The following is a 25,736-nucleotide window of genomic DNA, read 5'->3' on the forward strand; positions in this document are numbered from 1 at the left end:
CTCAGAAATCTTAGAGATCAAGAAATCTCACAAATCTCCGAAATCTCAGAATTCTCAGAAATCTAAGAATTCAAATATCTCAGAATTTTGAGAAATCTCAGAAATCTAAAAATTTTCAAAAATCTCAGGATTCTCAAAAATCTCAGAAATCTCAAAAATATCCGGATTCTCAGAAATCTCAGAAATTTCTTTTTTCTCAGCATTTTCAAAAATCTCAGAAATCGCAGAAATATAAAAAATCTCATAAATCTCAGAAATCTTTGAAATTTCAAAAATCTCAGAATTTTCAGAAATTTAAAAATCTCAGAATTTTTTAAAATCTCAGAAATGTCAGAAATCTCGGAAATTTCAAAAATTTTAGAAATCTCCGAAAATTAAAAAAAAATCAGAAATCTCAGAAAGCTTTTTAAAATTTCAAAAATCTCAGAATTTTCTGAAATGTTGGTTGTCTCAAAAATTTTAAAAATCTCAGATGTTTTGGAAGTCTCAGAATTTTGAAAAATCTTATAATTTTCAAAAATCTCAGAAATTTTAATAAACACAAAAATTTCAGTTATCTCAGAAATTCCAAAAATTCCAGAATTCTAATGAATCTTAGAATTTTCAAAATTTTCAGAATTTTTAGATTTCTCAGAAATCTCAGAAATTTCAAAAATTATAGAATCCTCAGAAATCTCAAAAATCTCAGAAATATCCGGATTTTCAGAAATCTCAGTATTTTCTGAAGTCTTAGAATTTTCAAAAATCTCAGAAATCGCAGAATTCTGAAATATCTCAGAAATCTCAGAAATCTTTTAAATTTCAAATTTCACAGAATATTCAAAAATCTCAGAATTTTCATAAATCTCCGTAATTCGACAATAAAGTCGATCACCTCTGAACGGGAAGGGCGTCTCGGAATCCCTTCGTACACTATTTTTAAAGTGTTTGCCCTAATGGGCCTTGGTTTGATTGTCTCCATGACAATTCGAAAACTCTGGTTACGAGATGATAAAGTACTCTTGCTACTTGAAAAAAAAAAAACACGTCTGCTCGCTGCAGCAGTCAAAAGTCACCTGGAAGCCATTGTCCCAAACCACAACCTCAACTTCCCTTCCCTCCTCTTACCTATTTTAAGTCACATTAGCATGAGTAAGAGGATTCCTATCCTACGTTTGTTTGCAAACTACATCATCCACATTGTTGGAAACAATAATGCTGTGATTGATGAAAATATCCTTAAGTGTTCTTTGTAAAACCTGTACGTCGTCCCTACATGTACCCCACTATTCTTTTGTTAGCTAGTTTTTAAGTTGTTTTAAATAAACAATGTTTAAAAAAAAAAAAAGAAATCTCGGAAATTTTAAAAATTTTAGATATCTCCCAAATCTGAGAAATCTCAGAAATCTCAGAAATCTCAGAAATCGAGGAAATTTCACAAATCTCAGAATTTTCAGAAATTTTGATAGTCTCAGGAATTTGCAAAATCTCAGAAATTTGCCAAATCTCAGAAATTTTGGAAATCTCAGAATTTTCAAAAATCTCAGAAACTTTAGAATTCACAAAAATTTCAGTTATCTCAAAAATTTGAAAAATCTCAGAATTCTCAGAAATCTCAGAATTTTTTTAATTTTCAGAATTTTCAAAAATCTCAGAAATCGCGGAAATCAAAAAAATCTCATCAATCTCAGAAATCTCAGAAATCTTTGATATTTCAAAAATTTCAGAATTTTCAAAAACCTCAGAAATTTCATAAATCTCAGAAATTTCAAAAATCTTAAAATTCTAGAAATCTTAGAAATTTAAAAAATCTCAGAAACCTCAATAAAATTTCGAAATCTCAGAAATCTAAGATTTTTCAAAAATCTCAGGTTTCTCAGAAATCTCATTATTCTCAAAAAATCCGGATTTCAGAAATCTCAGAATTTTCAAAAATCTCTGAAATCGCAGAAATGTAAAAAATCTCAAAAATTTCAAAAATCTTTGAAATATCTAAAATCTCTGAATTTTCAGAAGTTTTGGAAGTCTAAGAAATTTCAGAAATCTCAGAAATTTTGCAAATCTAAGAATTTTCAAAAATCTTAGAATTTTCAAATATCTCAGAAATTTAAGAAATCTCAAAAATTTCACAAATCTCAGAAATTTCAAAAATTCTCAGAATTCTTAGAAACCCCAGAATTTTCATAATTTTCAGCATTTTTGGTTACCTCAGAAATATCAGAAATCTCATAAATCTCAGAAATATCAGATATTTCAGAAATCAAAGGAATCTTAGTATATTAAAAAATTTCAGATTTTCAAAAATCTGTAAGTTTCTAGAAATCTCAGCTTTTTCAAAAATCTAAGAATTCTAGAAATCTCAGAATTTTCAAAAATTTAAGAATTCTAGAAACCTCAGAAATCTCAGGAATCTCAGAAATCTCAGAAATCTCAGATATTTCAGAATTCTCAGAGGTCTCAGAAACCTAAGAATTTTCAAAAATCTCAGAAATTTGAAAAATCTCAGAAATCTTAGAATTTTCAAAAATCTCAGAATTTTTAAAAATCTCAGAAATCTAAGAATTTTCAAAAATCTAAGGATTCTCAGAAATCTCAAAAATATCTGGATCCTCAGAAATTTCAGAATTTTCTTAAATCTCAGAATTTTCAAAATCCCAGAAATCTAAAAAATCTCAAAAATCTCAGAAATCTTTGAAATTTCAAAAATATCAGAATTTTCAAAAATCTTTGAATTTTCAAAAATCTCAGAAATTTCAGAAATCTTAGAAATTTTAGAAATCTCAGAAATTTAAAAATCTCAGAATTCTCAAAATTCTCAAAAATCTCATAAATCTCAGAAATTTCCAAAATTTCCGAAATCACAGAAATTTCAGAAATTTTAGAAATCTCGAAAATTTCAAAAGTCTCAGAAATATCCGGAATCTCAGAAATCTTAAAAAACCCCATAAATCTCATTAATCTTTGAATTTTCAAAAATCTCAGAATTTACAAAAAGCTTAGAATTTTCAAAAATCTAAGAAATTTCGGATCTCTCAGAAATTTCAGATATTTCAGATATCTAAGAAATTTCAAAAATCTCAGAAATCTTGGGATCTAAAAAATATTAAAATTCTAGAATTCTCAGAATTTTCAAAAATCTCAGAATTCTTAGAAATCTCAGAAATCTCTGAATTCTCAGAAATTAAAGAATTTTCAAAAATCTCTGAATTTTCAAAAATCTCAGAATTTTGAGAAATCTCAGAAATCTAAGAATTTTCAAAAATCTTAGATTTCTCAGAAATCTCAGAAATTTGAAATATATTAAAAAATCTCAAAAAATCTCAGAAATCGCAGAAATCTTATAAATCTCAGAATTCTCAGAAATCTTCGAAATCTTTGAAATTTCAAAAACCTAAGAATGTTCAGAAATTTTAAAAATCTCACAAATTTCAAAAATTTCAGAAATTTCAAAAATTTCAGAAATCTCAGAAATTTCAGATATCTAAGAAATTTCCAAAATCTCAGAAATCCCAAAAATCTCAGAAACTTAAAAAATCTTAAAGTCCTAGAATTCTCAGAATTATAAAAAAATATCAGAAATCTCAGAAATCTCAGAATTCTCGGAAATCTCAGCATTCTCAGAAATCTAAGAATTTTCAAAAATCTCAGAATTTATAGAAATCTCAGAAATATAAGAATTTTCTGAAATCTCAGAAATCTCAAAAATATCCGGATTCTAAGAAATCTTAGCATTTTCTGAAATCTCAGAATTTCAAAAATCTCAGAAATCTCAGAATTCTCAGAAATCTCAGAAATCTTTTACATTTGAAAAATCTTAAAAAATCTCAGAAATCTCAGAAATCTCATAAATCTCATAAATCTCAGGAATCTTTGAAGTTTCAAAAATCTCAGAAATTTTGGAAACCTCAAAAATTTCAAAAATCTTAGAATTTTTAAAAATCTCAGAAATTTAAGAAACCTCAAAACTTTCAGATATCTCAGAAATTTCTAATAATTCTCAGAATTCTCAAGAATCCCAGAATTTTCATAATTCTCACAATTTTTAGATATCTCATAAACATCAGAAATATCATAAATTTCAGAAATGTCAAAATTCTTAGTAATTTTAGGAATATCAGAAATATCATAAATTTCAGGAACCTCAGAAATCGTCAATTATTAAAAAATCTCAGATTTACAACAATTAGAAAATTTCTAGAAATCTCAGAATTTTCAAAAACCTCAGAATTTTCAGAAATTTCAGAATTTTCAAAAAGCCAAGGATTTTAGAAATCTCAGAAATCTCAGGAATCTCAGAAATCTAAGATATCTCAAAAATCTCAGAATTCTCAAATATCTTAATAGTTTTCAAAAATCTTAGAATTTTGAAAAATCTCAGAAATCTAAGAATTTTCAAAAATCTCATGATTCTCAGAAATCTCAGAGATCTCAAAAATATCCGGATTCTCAGAAATCTCAGAATTTTCTGAAATTTCAGAATTTTCAAAAATCTCAGAAATCTCAGAGATCTAAAAAACTTATAAATCTCAGGAATCTTTGAAATTTCAAAAATCCTAAAATTTTCAAGATCTCAGAAATTTCAGATACCTCAAAAATCTCAAAAATCTCAGAAATTTCAGAAATCTCAAAAATAAGTGTATTCTCAGAAATCTCAGAATTTTCTGAAATCTCAGAAATTTCCAAATTCTCAGAATTTTCAAAAATCTCAGAATTTTCAAAACTCTCATTAGTTTCAGAAATCTTAGAAATTTTAAAATTATTTGAAAGCTACGAAATCTAAAAAATCTCAGAAATCTCAGAATTTTCCGAAATTTCGGTAGTCTCAGAAATTTTAGAAATCTCAGAATTTTCAAAAATCTTATAATATTCAAAAATCTTAGAATTTTAACAAATCTCAGAAATTTCAGATTTCTCACACTTTTCCAAAATTTCACAAATCCCAGAAATCTAAAAAATCTCATAAATCCCAGAAATCTCAGGAATCTCAAAGATCTGTGAAATTTCAATAATCTCAGAATTTTCAGAAATTTAAAAATCTCAGAATTTTTTAAAATCTCCCAAATTTCAGAAATCTCAGAAATTTCAAAAATTGTAGAAATTTCCGAAATTTCAAAAATCTCAAAAATTTCAGAAATCGCGGAAATCTTTAAAATTTCAAAAATCGCAGGATTTTTAAAATTTTTAGAATTTTCAAAAATCTCAGAAATTTCAGAAATCTCAGAAATTTAAAAATCTCAGAAAACTCAAAATTCTCAAAAAACTCATAACTTTCAGAAATTTCCGAAATTTCAAAAATTTTAGAAATCTCGAAAATCTCAAAAGTCTCAGAAATTTCCGGAATCTCAGAAATCACTGAATTTTCAAAAATCTCATAAATCTCATAAATCTCAGTGTTGGAAACTTTATAAGGTTCTCAACGCCCTGTCAGTTAGGAGGCAAGTTAGGAGGCAAGAAGAAGGATAGAAGAAATAAGAAGGATCAGAAAAGGGCAGGACGAGCCTTCCCCGGGACCAGTTAGGGAACGATCGATCATTCGAAAACGTATCACGAGCGGATAAAGTTAGGAAAATTAATATTAGCGCGCGCGAACAGCGGACTAATTTTTTGGCTCTTTCTTTCTTTCTCTCTATTGTCTCCAAAGAGCTTGGCAATAAAGAAAGCTCAGTACACTGAAGAGGCAAAAGAAGCCGCTCGTTTTTTAACATTCCAAAAAATTATCCGACTTCGATAAAAAGAACGTGAAGTGAAGTAGTGACGCTAATTTTACTTGCACTGGTAACACTTGTTTCGCGGAGCGGAAAGTACAGTAAGCTAGGCGCGCGAGTGAGAAAAAGTGTTAAGTGAAATGGAGCAGAGTAAAGCGAGTCGTATACCGCGAGCAGAGGATACTCTAGTGGCGAGTCCGGAGATGGAACGCGAGGACAGCGGAAACGTTTCCGGCGGGCCAAGCCGATTATCTTCAACTCCGGGAGCACGGCGAGTTATATCGTCGGGAGGAAACACCCTGAGGAGCGTAACCATCCCTGCACTAAGCACGGCAGCATCGTCCGAACAAACACAGGTGAGCCACGAAGAGGCCCGTGAAACGCGGAGAACGCGCTTGCAGGAGCTTGAGCGCGAGATGCAGACGCTGATGGACGCCGAAAACGACGATGGCGCATCGTCCATCGCTCAGCGTCCTAGTTGCAGCACTGGGGGGACGCGTTATCCCGAATTCGCGGAGTGGGTGCGCGGTTTCGATGAGTCCGTGCGCGCGGCTGACCTGCATGGAGATGGCTTCTCGCGAGGTCACGTCCCCGGGACTAAAGGTCATGACCTCGGGCCTTACGGCGCGACACCATCAGCACACGCGACACTACCGAGAATCACAACAAACCAGGGTAGCGTCGCGACACACACACCAACACACTGTGCGACACATGTCGGCTACGCAGCACACACGGGATACGCGACGCACCAGGGATACGCGACACAACCAGGATGCGCGACACTACCGGCCTACACAGCACATACACACACACTACCGCCGTACACCACATATTCACAAACACTGCCGCCACACACTGCATCAACACAACCCGCATTTACACAGTCACATTTTGGTGCCACAATGCTCAGCCAGAGCCAGATAGCGGCTCGCCAACCGGTGCCCCGCGAGTTACCGATGTTTTCAGGAGACGTGGAAGCCTGGCCGCTTTTTATAGCGACGTATAACCGCACCAACGCCTCCTGCGGTTACACGGATGATGAAAACATCGGCCGCCTGCAGCATGCGCTGAGAGGAGCAGCACTCGAAGCTGTGGGACACCTTTTGTCCTTTCCGGGTGGTTTGAAGGAGGCTATGGCAACACTGCACGCGCGTTTCGGAAGACCCGATTTGATCGTCGAATCGATGATCGAGAAGATCAGGAGGATGGGACCCCCGAAGGTTGACAGGTTGACAACGGTGGTGGATTTCGGATTCGCAGTGAAGCGTTTGGTGGGAGCGATGACGGCGTCCGGGCTACGAGGCTACATGTACGACGTAGCCCTCCTAAAAGAGTTGGTTAGGAAGCTGCCACCCGTCATATGCATTGACTGGGCGCGTGCTAGGAGACACTTACCGGAGGTTACGCTCGTGGAGTTTGGTCGATGGATCGGAGATCTAGCGGAGGATCTCTGCGGCGTTATTGATATAAACCCCGTGACGAGCAGCAGCGACCAAAATCGCCGACAGCCGGAACCTCAAGCTCAGCCATCCCGTAATCAGCCCCAGCGATTCCAGCCCCATCGAGTCCCGTCAGTGCACCCCGATCGACGGCAACCTGTTGGTACTGGGCGTGTACACCCAGCGTACTGCAACACCACGGTTCTGCTGATAGAGGACCCAGACGAGAAGGACCCAACTTCGTCAATCGACGCGCCAGCCCTGCTGCCCCGTTGTCTTCTGTGCGGCGCGGACTGTTCGTCTCTCGCGCAGTGTAAGCGGTTTCGAGGAACAACTGTTACCGCCAGGAGGGCCTTCATAAATGAGCGCAGGATATGCCGCAAATGTCTTGGGTACCACGGAGGTCGATGCAGTGCGAAGACGCCGTGTGGCGTGAACGGATGCACCATGCAGCACCACGAGCTGCTCCACCTGGATGATCGGACAACTGCTAGCCCCGACCAGCGCGATCCTCGAGCCGACTCAGGTAAGGGAGTAGATCTTAGCATTGCTAAAGTTCTCACCCATTCAGGACTGAAGGATAGCACGCTCCTGAAATACGTGCCCGTGACACTGCATGGACCCAACGGACGTGTAGACACATTCGCCTTCTTGGATGACGGGTCTACGTCCACCTTCATGGAACACGGACTCCTACAGGAACTAGGCATCGCCGGAACACCGCACCCGCTGTGTCTACAATGGACGGGAGACGTAACCAGAGAAGAAAAGGATTCCGTTAGATTGACAGTTCGCATATCGGTCCGAAACGAGTCGCAATCGCTGTACGAACTGACTGAGGTCCATACCGTCAAAGAGCTTGCCCTTCCAACGCAGTCCGTCAACATGGCTCAACTGGCTGGCTGCTATGCGCATTTGCGAGGTCTTCCCGTTGTGTCGTACGCCGGTGCCTTGCCACGTATCCTCATAGGCATCGACAACTGCAACATCACCCGAGCGTTGAAGAGTGTGGATGGGAAGTGTGACGAGCCAGTCGCTTCGAAAACCCGCCTGGGATGGGTTGTCTACGGTCCTTGCTCGGTTGCGAGTGCCGCACCAGGATCCACGTGGAACTCATTCCATGTGTGTTCGTGTAACGCTGCGCCGGACGATATTCTTACCGCCGCAGTGAAACAATATTTCGATCTGAAATCGATCGGTATCGACAACTCCGGAAAGCCGCTGCGGTCTAAGGATGGCGAAAGGGCACTCGCTATACTGTAACGCGAGACTACAGCCTTTGACGGACAGCGCTACGAGACCGGACTCCTGGGGCGGTGCGACAGCGTTGAGTTGCCTCGCAACAAAAGCTCAGCGCTGAAGCGGTATGTATGCCTAAAACGTAAAATGTTCAAGGATCCAATTTTAGCTGGTGCTGTGAATGCCAAGAGGGAAGATTATAAAGCGAAAGGATACTTACGGCGGTTGAGCAACGCGGAAACGGTGGAGACGCACAATAGTGACCGGTATCTACCCATCTTACCGGTGACTACCCCGGAGAAACACGGCAAGATCCGCATGACGTTCGATGCAGCGGCCGTTTACGGCAACAGTCTCGCTGCCATAAGATCAACGTGGAGAGCGGCACAGCAGACAGCGGATTCATGCTGGAAGAAGTGGGTTTTAAAACACTTACCTACGTGCCATTCGAAGATGAAACGGCCGAGCCTTTAACGCCGAACCACCTGCTCCTCGGGAGCTCTGATGGGAGCAAACCGCCAGCCGTTTACTGCGACAGTCCCGCAGCCTTGAGATCATCGTGGAGAGCAGCACAACAGGCAGCGGACTTATTCTGGAAGAAATGGGTTTCCGAATACTTACCTACTCTTACTCGTCGGACCAAGTGGTTCGAACCGGTACGGCCAATCGAGATAGGGAATTTGGTCGTGATAGCGGATAACAATTTGCCTAGGAATTGTTGGCCAAGAGGACGTATTGTATCGGTTGTCCCTGGCAAGGATGGACAGGTCAGACAGGCGACAATTGAAACCACCAGCGGAACGTACGTAAGACCTGCACGCAAAATAGCAGTCTTGGACGTTACAGCCTAGTAGAAAACCGCGTGGTTCCAACGGAGCAAGGAAAACAAACAAATACGCGAAACACTAACACACATACGTATACGACACGTAAATGACAGGACTACACACGCGATAACTGACAGGGTAAAGGAAGTGAAGCCACGGTTGATAGCTAGATAAGAGAAAGGAGAGGTTGCGTCATCACATAAGGCGGGTTAAGCGTTTCAAGCGTTTACGGGCTCTAGTTGATTAGATGATACGCAGATAAGGTTGGGTCACTACGGCGGGTTAAACGTTTAAAGTGTTTACGGGCTGTAGACGATTAGATTATTCAACCGTGGCACAATTGGGGGGACAATGTTGGAAACTTTATAAGGTTCTCAACGCCCTGTCAGTTAGGAGGCAAGTTAGGAGGCAAGAAGAAGGATAGAAGAAATAAGAAGGATCAGAAAAGGGCAGGACGAGCCTTCCCCGGGACCAGTTAGGGAACGATCGATCATTCGAAAACGTATCACGAGCGGATAAAGTTAGGAAAATTAATATTAGCGCGCCCGAACAGCGGACTAATTTTTTGGCTCTTTCTTTCTTTCTCTCTATTGTATCCAAAGAGCTTGGCAATAAAGAAAGCTCAGTACACTGAAGAGGCAAAAGAAGCCGCTCGTTTTTTAACACTCAGAAATGTTTGAAATTTCAAAAATCTTAGAATTTTCAAAAATCTCTGAAACTTTAGAATTCACAAAAATTTCAGTTATCTCAAAAATTTGAAAAATCTCAGAATTCTCAGAAATCTCAGAATTTTTTTAATTTTCAGAATTTTCAAAAATTTCAGAAATCGTGGAAATCTTAAATATCTCATAAATATCAGAAATCTCAGAAATCTTTAATATTTCAAAACTTCTCAGAATTCTTAGAAATCCCAGAATTTTCATAATTTTAAGGATTTTTGGTTATCTCAGAAATCTCAGAAATCTCATATATCTCAGAAATATCAGATATTTCAGAAATCTCACAAATCTTAGAATATTAAAAAATTTCAGATTTTCAAAAATCTGTAAGTTTCTAGAAAACTCAGAATTTTCAAAACTCTCAGAATGCTCAGAAATCTCAGAATATTCAAAACTCTAAGAATTCTAGAAATCTCAGAAATCTCAGGAATCTCAGAAATCTCTGAAATCTAAGATTTTTCAGAATTCTCAGAGGTCTCAGAAATCTAAGAATTTTCAAAAATCTCAGAAATTTGAAAAATCTCAGAAATCTAAGAATTTTCAAAAATCTCAGAATTTTGAAAAATCTCAGAAATCTAAGAATTTTCAAAAATCTAAGGATTCTCAGAAATCTCGAAAAAATCTGGATTCTCAGAAATCTCAGAATTTTCTGAAATCTCAGAATTTTCAAAATCCCAGAAATCTTAAAAATCTCATAAATCTCAGAAATCTTTAAAATTTCAAAAATATCAGAATTTTCAAAAATCTTTGAATTTTCAAAAATCTCAGAAATTTCAGAAATCTCAGAAATTTTAGAAATCTCAGAAATTAAAAAATCTCAGAATTCTCAAACCCTCAAAAATCTCATAAATCTCAGAAATTTCCGAAATTTCCGAAATCTCAGAAATTTCAAAAAATTTTGAAATCTCGAAAATCTCAAAAGTCTCAGAAATATCCGGAATCTCAGCAATCTCAGAATTATCTAAAATCTCAGAATTTTCAAAAACCTCATAAATTTTTGAAATTTTAAAAATCTTAGAATTTTCAAAAATCTTAAAAATTTCAAAAATTTCAGAAATTTCAGAAATTTCAAAAATGTCAGGAATCTCAGAAATCTAAGAAATGTCAAAAATGTCAGAAATCTCAGAAATTTAAAAATTCTGAGAAACAAGAAATCTCACAATTTTAAAAAATCTCAGAAATCTCAGAAATATCTGAATTTTCAGAAATCTAAAAAATCCCATAAATCTCATTAATCTTTGAATTTTCAAAAATCTCAGAATTTTCAAAACGCTTAGAATTTTCAAAAATCTAAGAAATTTCAGATCTCTCAGAAATTTCAGATATTTCAGATATCTAAGAAATTTCAAAAATCTCAGAAATCTTAGGTTCTAAAAATATTAAAATTCTAGAATTCTCAGAATTTTCAAAAATCTCAGAATTCTTAGAAATCTCAGAACCCTCTGAATTCTCAGGAATTAAAGAATTTTCAAAAATCTCAGAATTTTCAAAAATCTCAGAATTTTGAGAAATCTCAGAAATCTAAGAATTTTCAAAACTCTCTGGATTCTCAGAAATTTCAGAAAAATCAAAAATATCCGGATTCTCAGAAATCTCAGAATTTTCAAAAATCTCAGAAATCGCAGAAATCTTAAAAAACTCAAAAATCTTATAAATCTAAGAATTCTCAGAAATCTTTGAAATCTTTAAAGTTTTAAAAATCTAAGAATGTTCAGAAATTTTAAAAAATTCACAAATTTCAAAAATTTCAGAAGTCTCAAAAATTTCAAAAATTTCAGAAGTCCCAGAAATTTCAGATATTTAAGAAATTTCCAAAATCTCAGAAATCTCAGATATCTCAGAAATTTAAAAAATCTTAAAGTATTAGAAATCTCAGAGTTATAAAAAATATCAGAAATCTCATAAATCTCAGAAATCTCAGAAATCTCAAAATTTTCGGAAATCTCAGCATTCTCAGAAATCTAAGAATTTTCAAAAATCTCAGAATTTTTAGAAATCTCAGAAATATAAGAATTTTCAGAATTCTCAGAAATCCCAAAAATATCCGGATTCTCTGAAATCTCAGAATTTTCAAAAATCTCAGAAATCGCAGAAATCTCAGAAATCTCAGAAATCTTTGAAATTTCAGATTTCTCAGTAATCTCAGAAATTTGAAATATCTTAATAAATCTCAAAAAATCTCAGAAATTTCAGAAATCTCATAAATCTCGTAAATCTCAGGAATCTTTGAAGTTTCAAAAATCTCAGAAATTTTGGAAATCTTAGAATTTTTAAAAATCTCAGAAATTTAAGAAATCTCAAAACTTTCAGATATCTCAGAAATTAAAATAATTCTCAGAATTCTAAAAAATCCCATAATTTTCATAATTCTCAGGATTTTTAAATATCTCATTAATCTCAGAAATATCAGAAATTTCAGAAATGTCAAAATTCTTCGTAATTTTAGAAATCTCAGAAATATCAGAAATTTCAGAAACCTCAGAAATCTCAAATTATTAAAAAATCTCAGAATGCTCAAAAATCACGGAAATTTCATAGACCTCAGAAATCTCAGAAATCTTTGAAATTTTAATAATCTTAGAATGTTCAGAAATTTAAAAATCTCAGAATTTTCAAAAATATCAGAATTTTCTTAAATCTCCGAAATCTCAGAAATCTCAGCTATTTCAAAAACTTTAGAAATTTCTGACATCTCAAAAATCTCAGAAATCTTTAAAATTTCAAAAATCTCAGAATTTTCAGCAATTTTGGTAGTCTCAGAAATTTGAGAAATCTCAAAATTTTGGAAATCTTTGAATTTTCAAAAATCTCAGAAGATTTAGAATTCACAAAAATTTCAGTTATCTCAGAAATTTGAAAAATCGCAGAATTCTCAGAAATCTCAGAATTTTCATAATTTTTAGAACTTTCAAAAATCTTAGAAATCGCAGAAATCAAAAACTTCTCATTAATCTCAGAAATCACAGAAATGTTTGATATTTCAAAAATCTCAGAATTTTGAAAAATTTCAGATATTTCAGAAACCTCAGAAATTTCAAAAATCTTAAAATTCTCGAAATCTTAGAAATTTAAAAAATCTCAGAGATCTCAAGAAAATTTCAAAATCTCAGAAATCTAAGATTTTTCAAAAATCTCAGGATTCTCAGAAATCTCAAAAATCTCAAAAAAATCCGGATTCCAGAAATCTCAGATTTTTCAAAAATCTCAGAAATCGCAGAAATGCAAAAAATCTCATAAATCTCAGAAATCTTTGAAACATCAAAAATCTCAGAATTTTCAGAAGTAAAGGAAGTCTCAGAAATTTCAGAAATCTAAGAAATTTTTGAAATCTAAGAATTTTCAAAATTCTTAGAAATTTCAATTTTTTTTATTTATTTATTTATAATTAATTATGACGGTCCAGTGCCGTATTGTTCACACCGCTTGTGTTTAAAAAAAAAAAAAAAACAATTATATTGATAAGGCATTTCCTCCTTATTCTTTTGCCTTATCCCGGGCATACTCGGTTGTGGGTGGTTGTGGTGATGATGATGATGATGATGATGATGATGTGATGATGATGATGATGATGATGATGATCTATTGGATGTTGTGCGTTTTGATGGTCCAGGACTATTGTTGTGTCTATGTGATGATGGAGGTTCATTATATCCGAATTCCGGTGGTGTTTAGGCCGTTCTATTGTTGATCTTTACGATATGGTCTGGACTGTAACGAACAAATATACATCGTTTAGACAGCACGAACATTTATTTGTCTGTGTACAGTGTTCTCCAGTGCACTCCAGCAATGACATTCCAAGCTCAACCCAGTCAACGTCCAATCAAAGGATGATCGACAAGCTCTATCCCGCAGCAGCGAAAGCGACTTCACTACTCCCGAGACTGAGCCCGCCAAACACCCCGAACCCGACGCCAACGTTGTCAAACTCAATGTACCAAAACTGGACTGGAGTGGAGAACACTGCACTTTGAACAACGCCTGCCTCCCTTTTACGGCAGTGTTGGAACCACTCTCGAGTGCTCTTGCCCAGTCATCGGATCACCCGTGGCACTACAAGAAATAAACTTAAGACATAGAAAACACAACATTTAACAAAAAAGGAATGGGGAAATACGAATAAGGATTGGAAGGATACTAGGGATGTGGAATCATAGGACAAGACCGTTGTCTCTGGCGAATCGGTAAATGATCCTCATGTAGGGGAGGTCCCTGGTAGCCAACACTTCTCTGATTTCAGTACCCGGTCGTCTGCCGATATTCTCGACTGCGCTCAACAAGGAGGGTCTTGCGGTTTCAAATTCCACGCAGGACCACAGAAGGTGATCCACATCGTGGAATCCGTCACCGCAGCCACACACTTTTGTCTGAGCCAGAGTTATACGCTGTAGATGAGCATTCAACGCAAAATGATTCGACATCAGTCGAGACATCATACGTAAGAATGCCCGGTCTACAGAGAGCCCATCGAACCAAGGCCGTAGGGACACTTGCGGAGAGATCGAGAAAAGAAAACGCCCGAGTTCATCCGCCTCCCACATAATCTGCCACCGAGACAGGAAAAGTTCTCATGTCAATATCTCAGAAATTTTAGAAATCTCAAAAATTTCACATATCTCAGAAATTTCAAAAATTCTCAGAATTCTTAAAAATCCCAGAATTTTCATAATTTTCAGGATTTTTGGTTATCTCAGAAATCTCAAAAATTTCATAAAGTTCAGAAATATCAGAAATTTCAGAAATCTCAGAAATCTAAAAATATTAAAAATTTCAGATTTTCAAAAATCTCTACGTTTCTAGAAAACTCAGAATTTTCAAAACTCTCAGAATGCTCAGAAATCTCAGAATTTTCTCAAATCTAAGAATTCTAGAAATCTCAGAAATCTCAGGAATCCCAAAAATCTCAGAAATCTCAGATTTTTCAGAATTCTCAGAGGTCTCAGAAATCTAAGAATTTTCAAAAATCTCAGAATTTTGCAAAATCTCAGAAATCCAAGAATTTTCAAAAATCTAAGGATTCTCAGAAATCTCAAAAATATCTGGATCCTCAGAAATCTCAGAATTTTCTGAAATCTCAGAATTTTCAAAATGAAAATGTAAAAAAACTCAAAAATCTCAGAAATCTTTGAAATTTCAAAAATCTCAAGATTTTCAAAAATCTTTGAATTTTCAAAAATCTTAGAAATTTCAGAAATTTCAGAAATTTTAGAAATATCAGAAATTTAAAAATCTCAGAATTCTCAAACTTCTCAAAAATCTCATAAATCTCAGAAATTTTCCGAAATTTCCGAAATCTCAGAAATTTCAAAAATTTTAGATATCTCGAAAATCTCAAAAGTCTCAGAAATATCCAGAACCTCAGCAATCTCAGAATTTCTAAAATATCAGAATTTTCCAAAATCTCATAAATTTTTGAATTTTCAAAAATCTTAGAATTTTCAAAAATCTCAGAATTTTCAAATCTCAGAAATTTCAAAAATTTCAGAAAGTTCAGAAATTTCAAAAATGTCAGTAATCTCAGATATCTAAGAAATTTCAAAAATCTCAGAAATCTCAGAAATTTAAAAAATCTGAGAAACAAGAAATCTCAGAATTTTAAAAAATCTTAAAAATATCAGAATTCTCAGAAATCTAAAAAATTTATAGGATATAAATCTCATTAATCTTTGAATATTCAAGTACCTCAGAATTAACAAAAAGCTTTGAATTTTCAAAAATCTAAGAAAGTTCAGATCTCGCAGTAATTTCAGATATTTCAAATATCTAAAAAATTTCAAAAATCTCAGAAATCTTAGGATTTAAAAAATATTAAAATTCTAGAATTCTCAGCATTTTAAAAAATCTCAGAATTCTTAGAAATCTAAGAAATCTCTGAATTCTCAGAAATTAAAGAATTTACAAAAATCTCAGAATTTTGAGAAATCTCAGAAATCTAAGAATCTTCAAAAATCTCTGGATTTTCAAAATTCTCTGAAAAATAAAAAATTTCCGGATTCTCAGAAATCTCAGAATTTTCAAATATTTCAAAAATCACAGAAATCTTATAAATCTCAGAATGCTCAGAAATCTTTGAAATCTTTGAAATTTCAAAAATATAAGAATGTTCAGAAATTTTAAAAATCTCCCAAATTTCAATAATTTCAGAAATCTCAAAAATTTCAAAAATTTCAGAAATCTCAGAAATTTCAGATATCTAAGAAATTTCCGAAATCTCAGAAATCTCAAAAATCTCAGAAACTTAAAAAATCTTAAAGTCCTAGAATTCTCAGAATTATAAAAAAATATCAGAAATCTCAGAAATCTCAGAAATCTCAGAATTCTCGGAAATCTCAGCATTCTCAGAAATTAAGATTTCTTTCGAGAATTTTCAAAAATCTCAGAATTTTTAGAAATCTCAGAAATATAAGAATTTTCTGAAATCTTAGAAATCTCATAAATATCCGGATTCTAAGAAATCTCAGAATTTTCTGAAAACTCAGAATTTCAAAAATTTCAGAAATCTCAGAATTCTCAGAAATCTCAGAAATCTTTTAAATTTGAAAAATCTTAAAAAATCTCAAAAAATCTCAGAAATCTCAGAAATCTCATAAATCTCAGGAATCTTTGAAGTTTCAAAAATCTCAGAAATTTTGAAAACCTCAGAAATTTCAAAAATCTTAGAATTTTTAAAAATCTCAGAAATTTAAGAAACCTCAAAACTTTCAGATATCTCAAAAATTTCAATAATTCTCAGAATTCTCAAAAATCCCAGAATTTTCATAATTCTCACAATTTTTAGATATCTCATAAACATCAGGAATATCATAAATTTCAGAAAAGTCAAAATTCTTCGTAATTTTAGAAATCTCAGAAATATCATAAATTTCAGAAACCTGAGAAATCTTCAATTAATAAATAAATAAAAAAATTTCAACAATTAGAAAATTTATAGAAATCTCAGAATTTTCAAAACGCTTAGAATTTTCAAAAATCTAAGAAATTTCAGATCTCTCAGAAATTTCAGATATTTCAGATATCTAAGAAATTTCAAAAATCTCAGAAATCTTAGGTTCTAAAAAATATTAAAATTCTAGAATTCTCAGAATTTTCAAAAATCTCAGAATTCTCAGCAATCTCAGAAATCTCTGAATTCTCAGAAATTAAAGAATTTTCAAAAATCTCAGAATTTTCAAAAATCTCAGAATTTTGAGAAATCTCAGAAATCTAAGAATTTTCAAAAATCTCTGGATTCTCAGAAATCTCAGAAAAATCAAAAATATCCGGATTCTCAGAAATCCCAGAATTTTCAAAAATCTCAGATATCGCAGAAATCTTAAAAACCTCAAAAATCTTATAAATCTCAGAATTCTCAGAAATCTTTGAAATCTTTGAAATTTTAAAAATCTAAGAATGTTCAGAAATTTTAAAAATTTCACAAATTTCAAAAATTTCAGAAATCTCAAAAATTTCAAAAATGTCAGAAGTCCCAGAAAATTCAGATATCTTAGAAATTTCCAAAATCTCAGAAATCTCAGATGTCTCAAAAATTCAAAAAATTTTAAAGTATTAGAAATCTCAGAATTATAAAAAATATCAGAAATCTCATAAATCTCAGAAATCTCAGAAATCTCAAAATTCTCGGAAATCTCAGCATTCTCAGAAATCTAAGAATTTTCAAAAATCTCAGAATTTTTAGAAATCTCAGAACTATAAGAATTTTCAGAATTATCAGAAATCCCAAAAATATCCGGATTCTCTGAAATCTCAGAATTTTCTGAAATCTCAGAATTTTCAAAAATCTCAGAAATCGCAGAAATCTCAGAAATCTTTGAAATTTCGAAAATCTCAGATTTCTCATAAATCTCAGAAATTTGAAATATCTTAAAAAATCTCAAAAAATCTCAGAAATTTCAGAAATCTCATAAATCTCGTAAATCTCAGGAATCTTTGAAGTTTCAAAAATCTCAGAAATTTTGGAAATCTTAGAATTTTTAAAAATCTCAGAAATTTAAGAAATCTCAAAACTTTCAGATATCTCAGATATTTAAATAATTCTCAGAATTCTCAAAAATCCCAGAATTTTAATAATTCTCAGGATTTTTAAATATCTCATTAATCTCAGAAATATCAGAAATTTCAGAAATGTCAAAATTCTTCGTAATTTTAGAAATCTCAGAAATATCAAAAATCTCAGAAGTTTCAGAAATCTCGAATTATTAAAAAATCTCAGAATTTTCAAAAATCACAGAATGCTCAAAAATCACGGAAATTTCATAGATCTCAGAATTCTCAGAAATCTTTGAAATTTTAATAATCTTAGAATGTTCAGAAATTTAAAAATCTCAGAATTTTCAAAAATATCAGAATTTTCTTAAATCTCCGAAATCTCAGAAATCTCAGCAATTTCAAAAATTTTAGAAATTTCTGACATCTCAAAAATCTCAGAAATCTCAGAAATCTTTAAAATTTCAAAAATCTCAGAATTTTCAGCAATTTTGGTAGTCTCAGAAATTTGAGAAATCTCAATATTTTGGAAATCTTTGAATTTTCAAAAATCTCAGAAGATTTAGAATTCACAAAAATTTCAGTTATCTCAGAAATTTGAAAAATCGCAGAATTCTCAGAAATCTCAGAATTTTCATAATTATCAGAACTTTCAAAAATCTTAGAAATCTCAGAAATCAAAAATTTCTCATTAATCTCAGAAATCACAGAAATGTTTGATATTTCAAAAATCTCAGAATTTTCAAAAATTTCAGGTATTTCAGAAACCTCAGAAATTTCAAAAATCTTAAAATTCTAGAAATCTTAGAAATTTAAAAAATCTCAGAGATCTCAAGAAAATTTCAAAATCTCAGAAATCTAAGATTTTTCAAAAATCTCAGGATTCTCAGAAATCTCAAAAATCTCAAAAATATCCGGATTCCAGAAATCTCAGATTTTTCAAAAATCTCAGAAATCGCAGAAATGTAAAAAATCTCATAAATCTCAGAAATCTTTGAAATATCAAAAATCTCAGAATTTTCAGAAGTAAAGGAAGTCTCAGAAATTTCAGAAATCTAAGAAATTTTTGAAATCTAAGAATTTTCAAAATTCTTAGAAATTTCAATTTTTTTTATTTTTTTATTTATAATTAATTATGACGGTCCAGTGCCGTATTGTTCACACCGCTTGTGTTGAAAAAAAAAAACAATTATATTAATAAGGCATTTCCTCCTTATTCTTTTGCCTTATCCCGGGCATACTCGGTTGTGGGTGGTTGTGGTGATGATGATGATGATGATGATGATGATGATGATGATGATGATGATGATGATGATGATGACGATGATAATGATGATGATGATGATCTATTGGTGGATGTTGTGCGTTTTGATGGTCCAGGACTATTGTTGTGTCTATGTGATGATGGAGGTTCATTATATCCGAATTCCGGTGGTGTTGTGGCCGTTCTATTGTTGATCTTTACGATATGGTCTGGACTGTAACGAACAAATAGACATCGTTTAGACAGCACGAACATTTATTTGTCTGCGTACAGTGTTCTCCAGTGCACAGCAATGACATTCCAAGCTCAACCCAGTCAACGTCCAATCAAAGGATGATCGACAAGCTCTATCCCGCAGCAGCGAAAGCGACTTCACTACTCCCGAGACTGAGCCCGCCAAACACCCCGAACCCGACGCCAACGTTGTCAAACTCAATGTGCCAAAACTGGACTGGAGTGGAGAACACTGCACTTTGAACAACGCCTGCCTCCCTTTTACGGCAGTGTTGGAACCACTCTCGAGTGCTCTTGCCCAGTCATCGGATCACCCGTGGCACTACAAGAAATAAACTTAAGACATAGAAAACACAACATTTAACAAAAAAGGAATGGGGAAATACGAATAAGGATTGGAAGGATACTAGGGATGTGGAATCATAGGACAAGACCGTTGTCTCTGGCGAATCGGTAAATGATCCTCATGTAGGGGAGGTCCCTGGTAGCCAACACTTCTCTGATTTCTGTACCCGGTCGTCTGCCGATATTCTCGACTGCGCTCAACAAGGAGGGTCTTGCGGTTTCAAATTCCACGCAGGACCACAGAAGGTGATCCACATCGTGGAATCCGTCACCGCAGCCACACACTTTTGTCTGAGCCAGAGTTATACGCTGTAGATGAGCATTCAACGCAAAATGATTCGACATCAGTCGAGACATCATACGTAAGAATGCCCGGTCTACAGAGAGCCCATCGAACCAAGGCCGTAGGGACACTTGCGGAGAGATCGAGAAAAGAAAACGCCCGAGTTCATCCGCCTCCCACATAATCTGCCACCGAGACAGGAAAAGTTCTCATGTCAATATCTCAGAAATTTTAGAAATCTCAAAAATTTCACATATCTCAGATATTTCAAAAATTCTCAGAATTCTTAAAAATCCCAGAATTTTCATAATTTTCAGGATTTTTGGTTATCTCAGAAATCTCAAAAATTTCATAAAGTTCAGAAATATCAGAAATTTCAGAAATCTCAGAAATCTAAAAATATTAAAAATTTCAGATTTTCAAAAATCTCTACGTTTCTAGAAAACTCAGAATTTTCAAAACTCTCAGAATGCTCAGAAATCTCAGAATTTTCTCATATCTAAGAATTCTAGAAATCTCAGAAATCTCAGGAATCTCAAAAATCTCAGAAATCTCAGATATTTCAGAATTCTCAGAGGTCTGAATAATCTAAGAATTTTCAAAAATCTCAGAATTTTGCAAAATCTCAGAAATCCAAGAATTTTCAAAAATCTAAGAATTCTCAGAAATCTCAAAAATATCTGGATCCTCAGAAATCTCAGAATTTTCTGAAATCTCAGAATTTTCATAATCCCAGAAATGTAAAAAATCTCAAAAATCTCAGAAATCTTTGAAATTTCAAAAATCTCAAGATTTTCAAAAATCTTTGAATTTTCAAAAATCTCAGAAATTTCAGAAATCTCAGAAATTTTAGAAATCTCAGAAATTTAAAAATCTCAGAATTCTCAAACTTCTCAAAAATCTCATAAATCTCAGAAATTTTCCGAAATTTCCGAAATCTAAGAAATTTCAAAAATTTTAGATATCTCGAAAATCTCAAAAGTCTCAGAAATATCCAGAATCTTAGCAATCTCAGAATTTCTAAAATCTCAGAATTTTCAAAAATCTCATAAATTTTTGAATTTTCAAAAATCTTAGAATTTTCAAAAATCTCAGAATTTTCAAATCTCAGAAATTTCAAAAATTTCAGAAATTTCAGAAATTTCAAAAATGTCAGTAATCTCAGATATCTAAGAAATTTCAAAAATCTCAGAAATCTCAGAAATTTAAAAAATCTGAGAAACAAGAAATCTCAGAATTTTAAAAAATCTCAGAAATCTCAGAAATATCAGAATTCTCAGAAATCTAAAAAATTTATAGGATATAAATCTCATTAATCTTTGAATATTCAAGTACCTCAGAATTAACAAAAGCTTAGAATTTTCAAAAATTTAAGAAAGTTCAGATCTCTCAGTAATTTCAGATATTTCAGATATCTAAGAAATTTCCAAAATCTCAGAAATCTCCAAAATCTCAGAAACTTAAAAAATCTTAAAGTCCTAGAATTCTCAGAATTATAAAAAAATATCAGAAATCTCAGAAATCTCAGAAATCTCAGAATTCTCGGAAATCTCAGCATTCTCAGAAATTTAGATTTCTTTCGAGAATTTTCAAAAATCTCAGAATTTTTAGAAATCTCAGAAATATAAGATTTTTCTGAAATCTCAGAAATCTCAAAAATATCCGGATTCTAAGAAATCTCAGAATTTTCTGAAATCTCAGAATTTCAAAAATCTCAGAAATCTCAGAATTCTCAGAAATCTCAGAAATCTTTTAAATTTGAAAAATCTTAAAAAAATCTCAGAAAATCTCAGAAATCTCAGAAATCTCATAAATCTCAGGAATCTTTGAAGTTTCAAAAATCTCAGAAATTTTGAAAATCTCAGAAATTTCAAAAATCTTAGAATTTTTAAAAATCTCAGAAATTTAAGAAATCTCAAAACTTTCAGATATCTCAGAAATTTCAATAATTCTCAGAATTCTCAAAAATCCCAGAATTTTCATAATTCTCACAATTTTTAGATATCTCATAATTATCAGGAATATCATAAATTTCAGAAAAGTCAAAATTCTTCGTAATTTTAGAAATCTAAGAAATATCATAAATTTCAGAAACCTCAGAAATCTTCAATTAATAAATAAATAAAAAAATTTCAACAATTAGAAAATTTATAGAAATCTCAGAATTTTCAAAAATCTCAGAATTTTCTGAAATTTCAGAATTTTCAAAAAGCCAAGGATTTTAGAAATCTCAGAAATCTCAGGAATCTCAGAAATCTCAGATATCTCAAAAATCACAGAATTCTCAGATATCTTAATAATTTTCAAAAATCTTAGAATTTTAAAAAATCTCAGAAATCTAAGAATTTTCAAAAATCTCATGATTCTCAGAAATCTCAGAGTTCTCAAAAATTTCCGGATTCTCAGAAATCTCAGAATGTTCTGAAATTTCAGAATTTTCAAAAATCTCAGAAATCTCAGAAATCTAAAAAACTTATAAATCTCAGAAATCTCAGAAATCTTTGAAATTTATAAAATCTTAATATTTTCAAAAGTCTCAGAAATTTCAGAAATCTCAGAAATCTTTGGTATTTCAAAAATCTCAGAAATTTCAAAAATCTCCGAAATTTCAGAAATTTCGGATCGTTCAGATATATCAGAAATTTCAAAAATTTCAGAAATCTCGGAAATTCCAAAATTCTCAGATATATCCTCAGATAGATAGATAGATTCTCAGAAATCTCAGAATTTTCTTAAATCTCAGAATTGTCAAAAATCTTAGAAATTGCAGAAATAAAAAAAATCTCATAAATCTCAGCAATCTCAGAAATCTCAGAATTCTGTGAAAACTTAAAAATTTTAAAGTATCTCAGAATTTTGAGAAATCTCAGAAATCTAAGAATTTTTAAAAATCTCAGGATGCTCAGAAATCTCAGAAAAATCAAAAATATCCGGATTCTCAGAAATCTCAGAATTTTCAAAAATCTTAGATATCGCAGAAATCTTAAAAACCTCAAAAATCTTATAAATCTCAGAATTCTCAGAAATCTTTGAAATCTTTGAAATTTTGAAAATCTAAGAATGTTCAGAAATTTTAAAAATTTCATAAATTTCAAAAATTTCAGAAATCTCAAAAATTTCAAAAATTTCAGAAGTCCCAGAAATTTCAGATATCTAAGAAATTTCCAAAATCTCAGAAATCTCAGATATCTCAGAAATTTAAAAAATCTTAAAGTATAAGACATCTCAGAGTTATAAAAAATATCAAAAATCTCATAAATCTCAGAAATCTCAGAAATCTCAAAATTCTCGGAAATCTCAGCATTCTCAGAAATCTAAGAATTTTAAAAAATCTCAGAATTTTTAGAAATCTCAGAAATATAAGAATTTTCAGAATTCTCAGAAATCCCAAAAATATCCGGATTCTCTGAAATCTCAGAATTTTCTGAAATCTCAGAATTTTCAAAAATCTCAGAAATCGCAGAAATCTCAGAAATCTTTGAAATTTCGAAAATCTCAGATTTCTCATAAATCTCAGAAATTTGAAATATCTTAAAAAATCTCAAAAAATCTCAGAAATTTCAGAAATCTCATAAATCTCGTAAATCTCAGGAATCTTTGAAGTTTCAAAAATCTCAGAAATTTTGGAAATCTTAGAATTTTTAAAAATCTCAGAAATTTAAGAAATCTCAAAACTTTCAGATATCTCAGATATTTAAATAATTCTCAGAATTCTCAAAAATCCCAGAATTTTAATAATTCTCAGGATTTTTAAATATCTCATTAATCTCAGAAATATCAGAAATTTCAGAAATGTCAAAATTCTTCGTAATTTTAGAAATCTCAGAAATATCAAAAATCTCAGAAGTTTCAGAAATCTCGAATTATTAAAAAATCTCAGAATTTTCAAAAATCACAGAATGCTCAAAAATCACGGAAATTTCATAGATCTCAGAATTCTCAGAAATCTTTGAAATTTTAATAATCTTAGAATGTTCAGAAATTTAAAAATCTCAGAATTTTCAAAAATATCAGAATTTTCTTAAATCTCCGAAATCTCAGAAATCTCAGCAATTTCAAAAATTTTAGAAATTTCTGACATCTCAAAAATCTCAGAAATCTCAGAAATCTTTAAAATTTCAAAAATCTCAGAATTTTCAGCAATTTTGGTAGTCTCAGAAATTTGAGAAATCTCAATATTTTGGAAATCTTTGAATTTTCAAAAATCTCAGAAGATTTAGAATTCACAAAAATTTCAGTTATCTCAGAAATTTGAAAAATCGCAGAATTCTCAGAAATCTCAGAATTTTCATAATTATCAGAACTTTCAAAAATCTTAGAAATCTCAGAAATCAAAAATTTCTCATTAATCTCAGAAATCACAGAAATGTTTGATATTTCAAAAATCTCAGAATTTTCAAAAATTTCAGGTATTTCAGAAACCTCAGAAATTTCAAAAACCTTAAAATTCTAGAAATCTTAGAAATTTAAAAAATCTCAGAGATCTCAAGAAAATTTCAAAATCTCAGAAATCTAAGATTTTTCAAAAATCTCAGGATTCTCAGAAATCTCAAAAATCTCAAAAATATCCGGATTCCAGAAATCTCAGATTTTTCAAAAATCTCAGAAATCGCAGAAATGTAAAAAATCTCATAAATCTCAGAAATCTTTGAAATATCAAAAATCTCAGAATTTTCAGAAGTAAAGGAAGTCTCAGAAATTTCAGAAATCTAAGAAATTTTTGAAATCTAAGAATTTTCAAAATTCTTAGAAATTTCAATTTTTTTTATTTTTTTATTTATAATTAATTATGACGGTCCAGTGCCGTATTGTTCACACCGCTTGTGTTGAAAAAAAAAAACAATTATATTAATAAGGCATTTCCTCCTTATTCTTTTGCCTTATCCCGGGCATACTCGGTTGTGGGTGGTTGTGGTGATGATGATGATGATGATGATGATGATGATGATGATGATGATGATGATGATGATGATGACGATGATAATGATGATGATGATGATCTATTGGTGGATGTTGTGCGTTTTGATGGTCCAGGACTATTGTTGTGTCTATGTGATGATGGAGGTTCATTATATCCGAATTCCGGTGGTGTTGTGGCCGTTCTATTGTTGATCTTTACGATATGGTCTGGACTGTAACGAACAAATAGACATCGTTTAGACAGCACGAACATTTATTTGTCTGCGTACAGTGTTCTCCAGTGCACAGCAATGACATTCCAAGCTCAACCCAGTCAACGTCCAATCAAAGGATGATCGACAAGCTCTATCCCGCAGCAGCGAAAGCGACTTCACTACTCCCGAGACTGAGCCCGCCAAACACCCCGAACCCGACGCCAACGTTGTCAAACTCAATGTGCCAAAACTGGACTGGAGTGGAGAACACTGCACTTTGAACAACGCCTGCCTCCCTTTTACGGCAGTGTTGGAACCACTCTCGAGTGCTCTTGCCCAGTCATCGGATCACCCGTGGCACTACAAGAAATAAACTTAAGACATAGAAAACACAACATTTAACAAAAAAGGAATGGGGAAATACGAATAAGGATTGGAAGGATACTAGGGATGTGGAATCATAGGACAAGACCGTTGTCTCTGGCGAATCGGTAAATGATCCTCATGTAGGGGAGGTCCCTGGTAGCCAACACTTCTCTGATTTCTGTACCCGGTCGTCTGCCGATATTCTCGACTGCGCTCAACAAGGAGGGTCTTGCGGT

This window comes from Anopheles maculipalpis, chromosome 2RL, assembly GCF_943734695.1.
Source record: "Anopheles maculipalpis chromosome 2RL, idAnoMacuDA_375_x, whole genome shotgun sequence".
Taxonomy (NCBI): domain Eukaryota; kingdom Metazoa; phylum Arthropoda; class Insecta; order Diptera; family Culicidae; genus Anopheles; species Anopheles maculipalpis.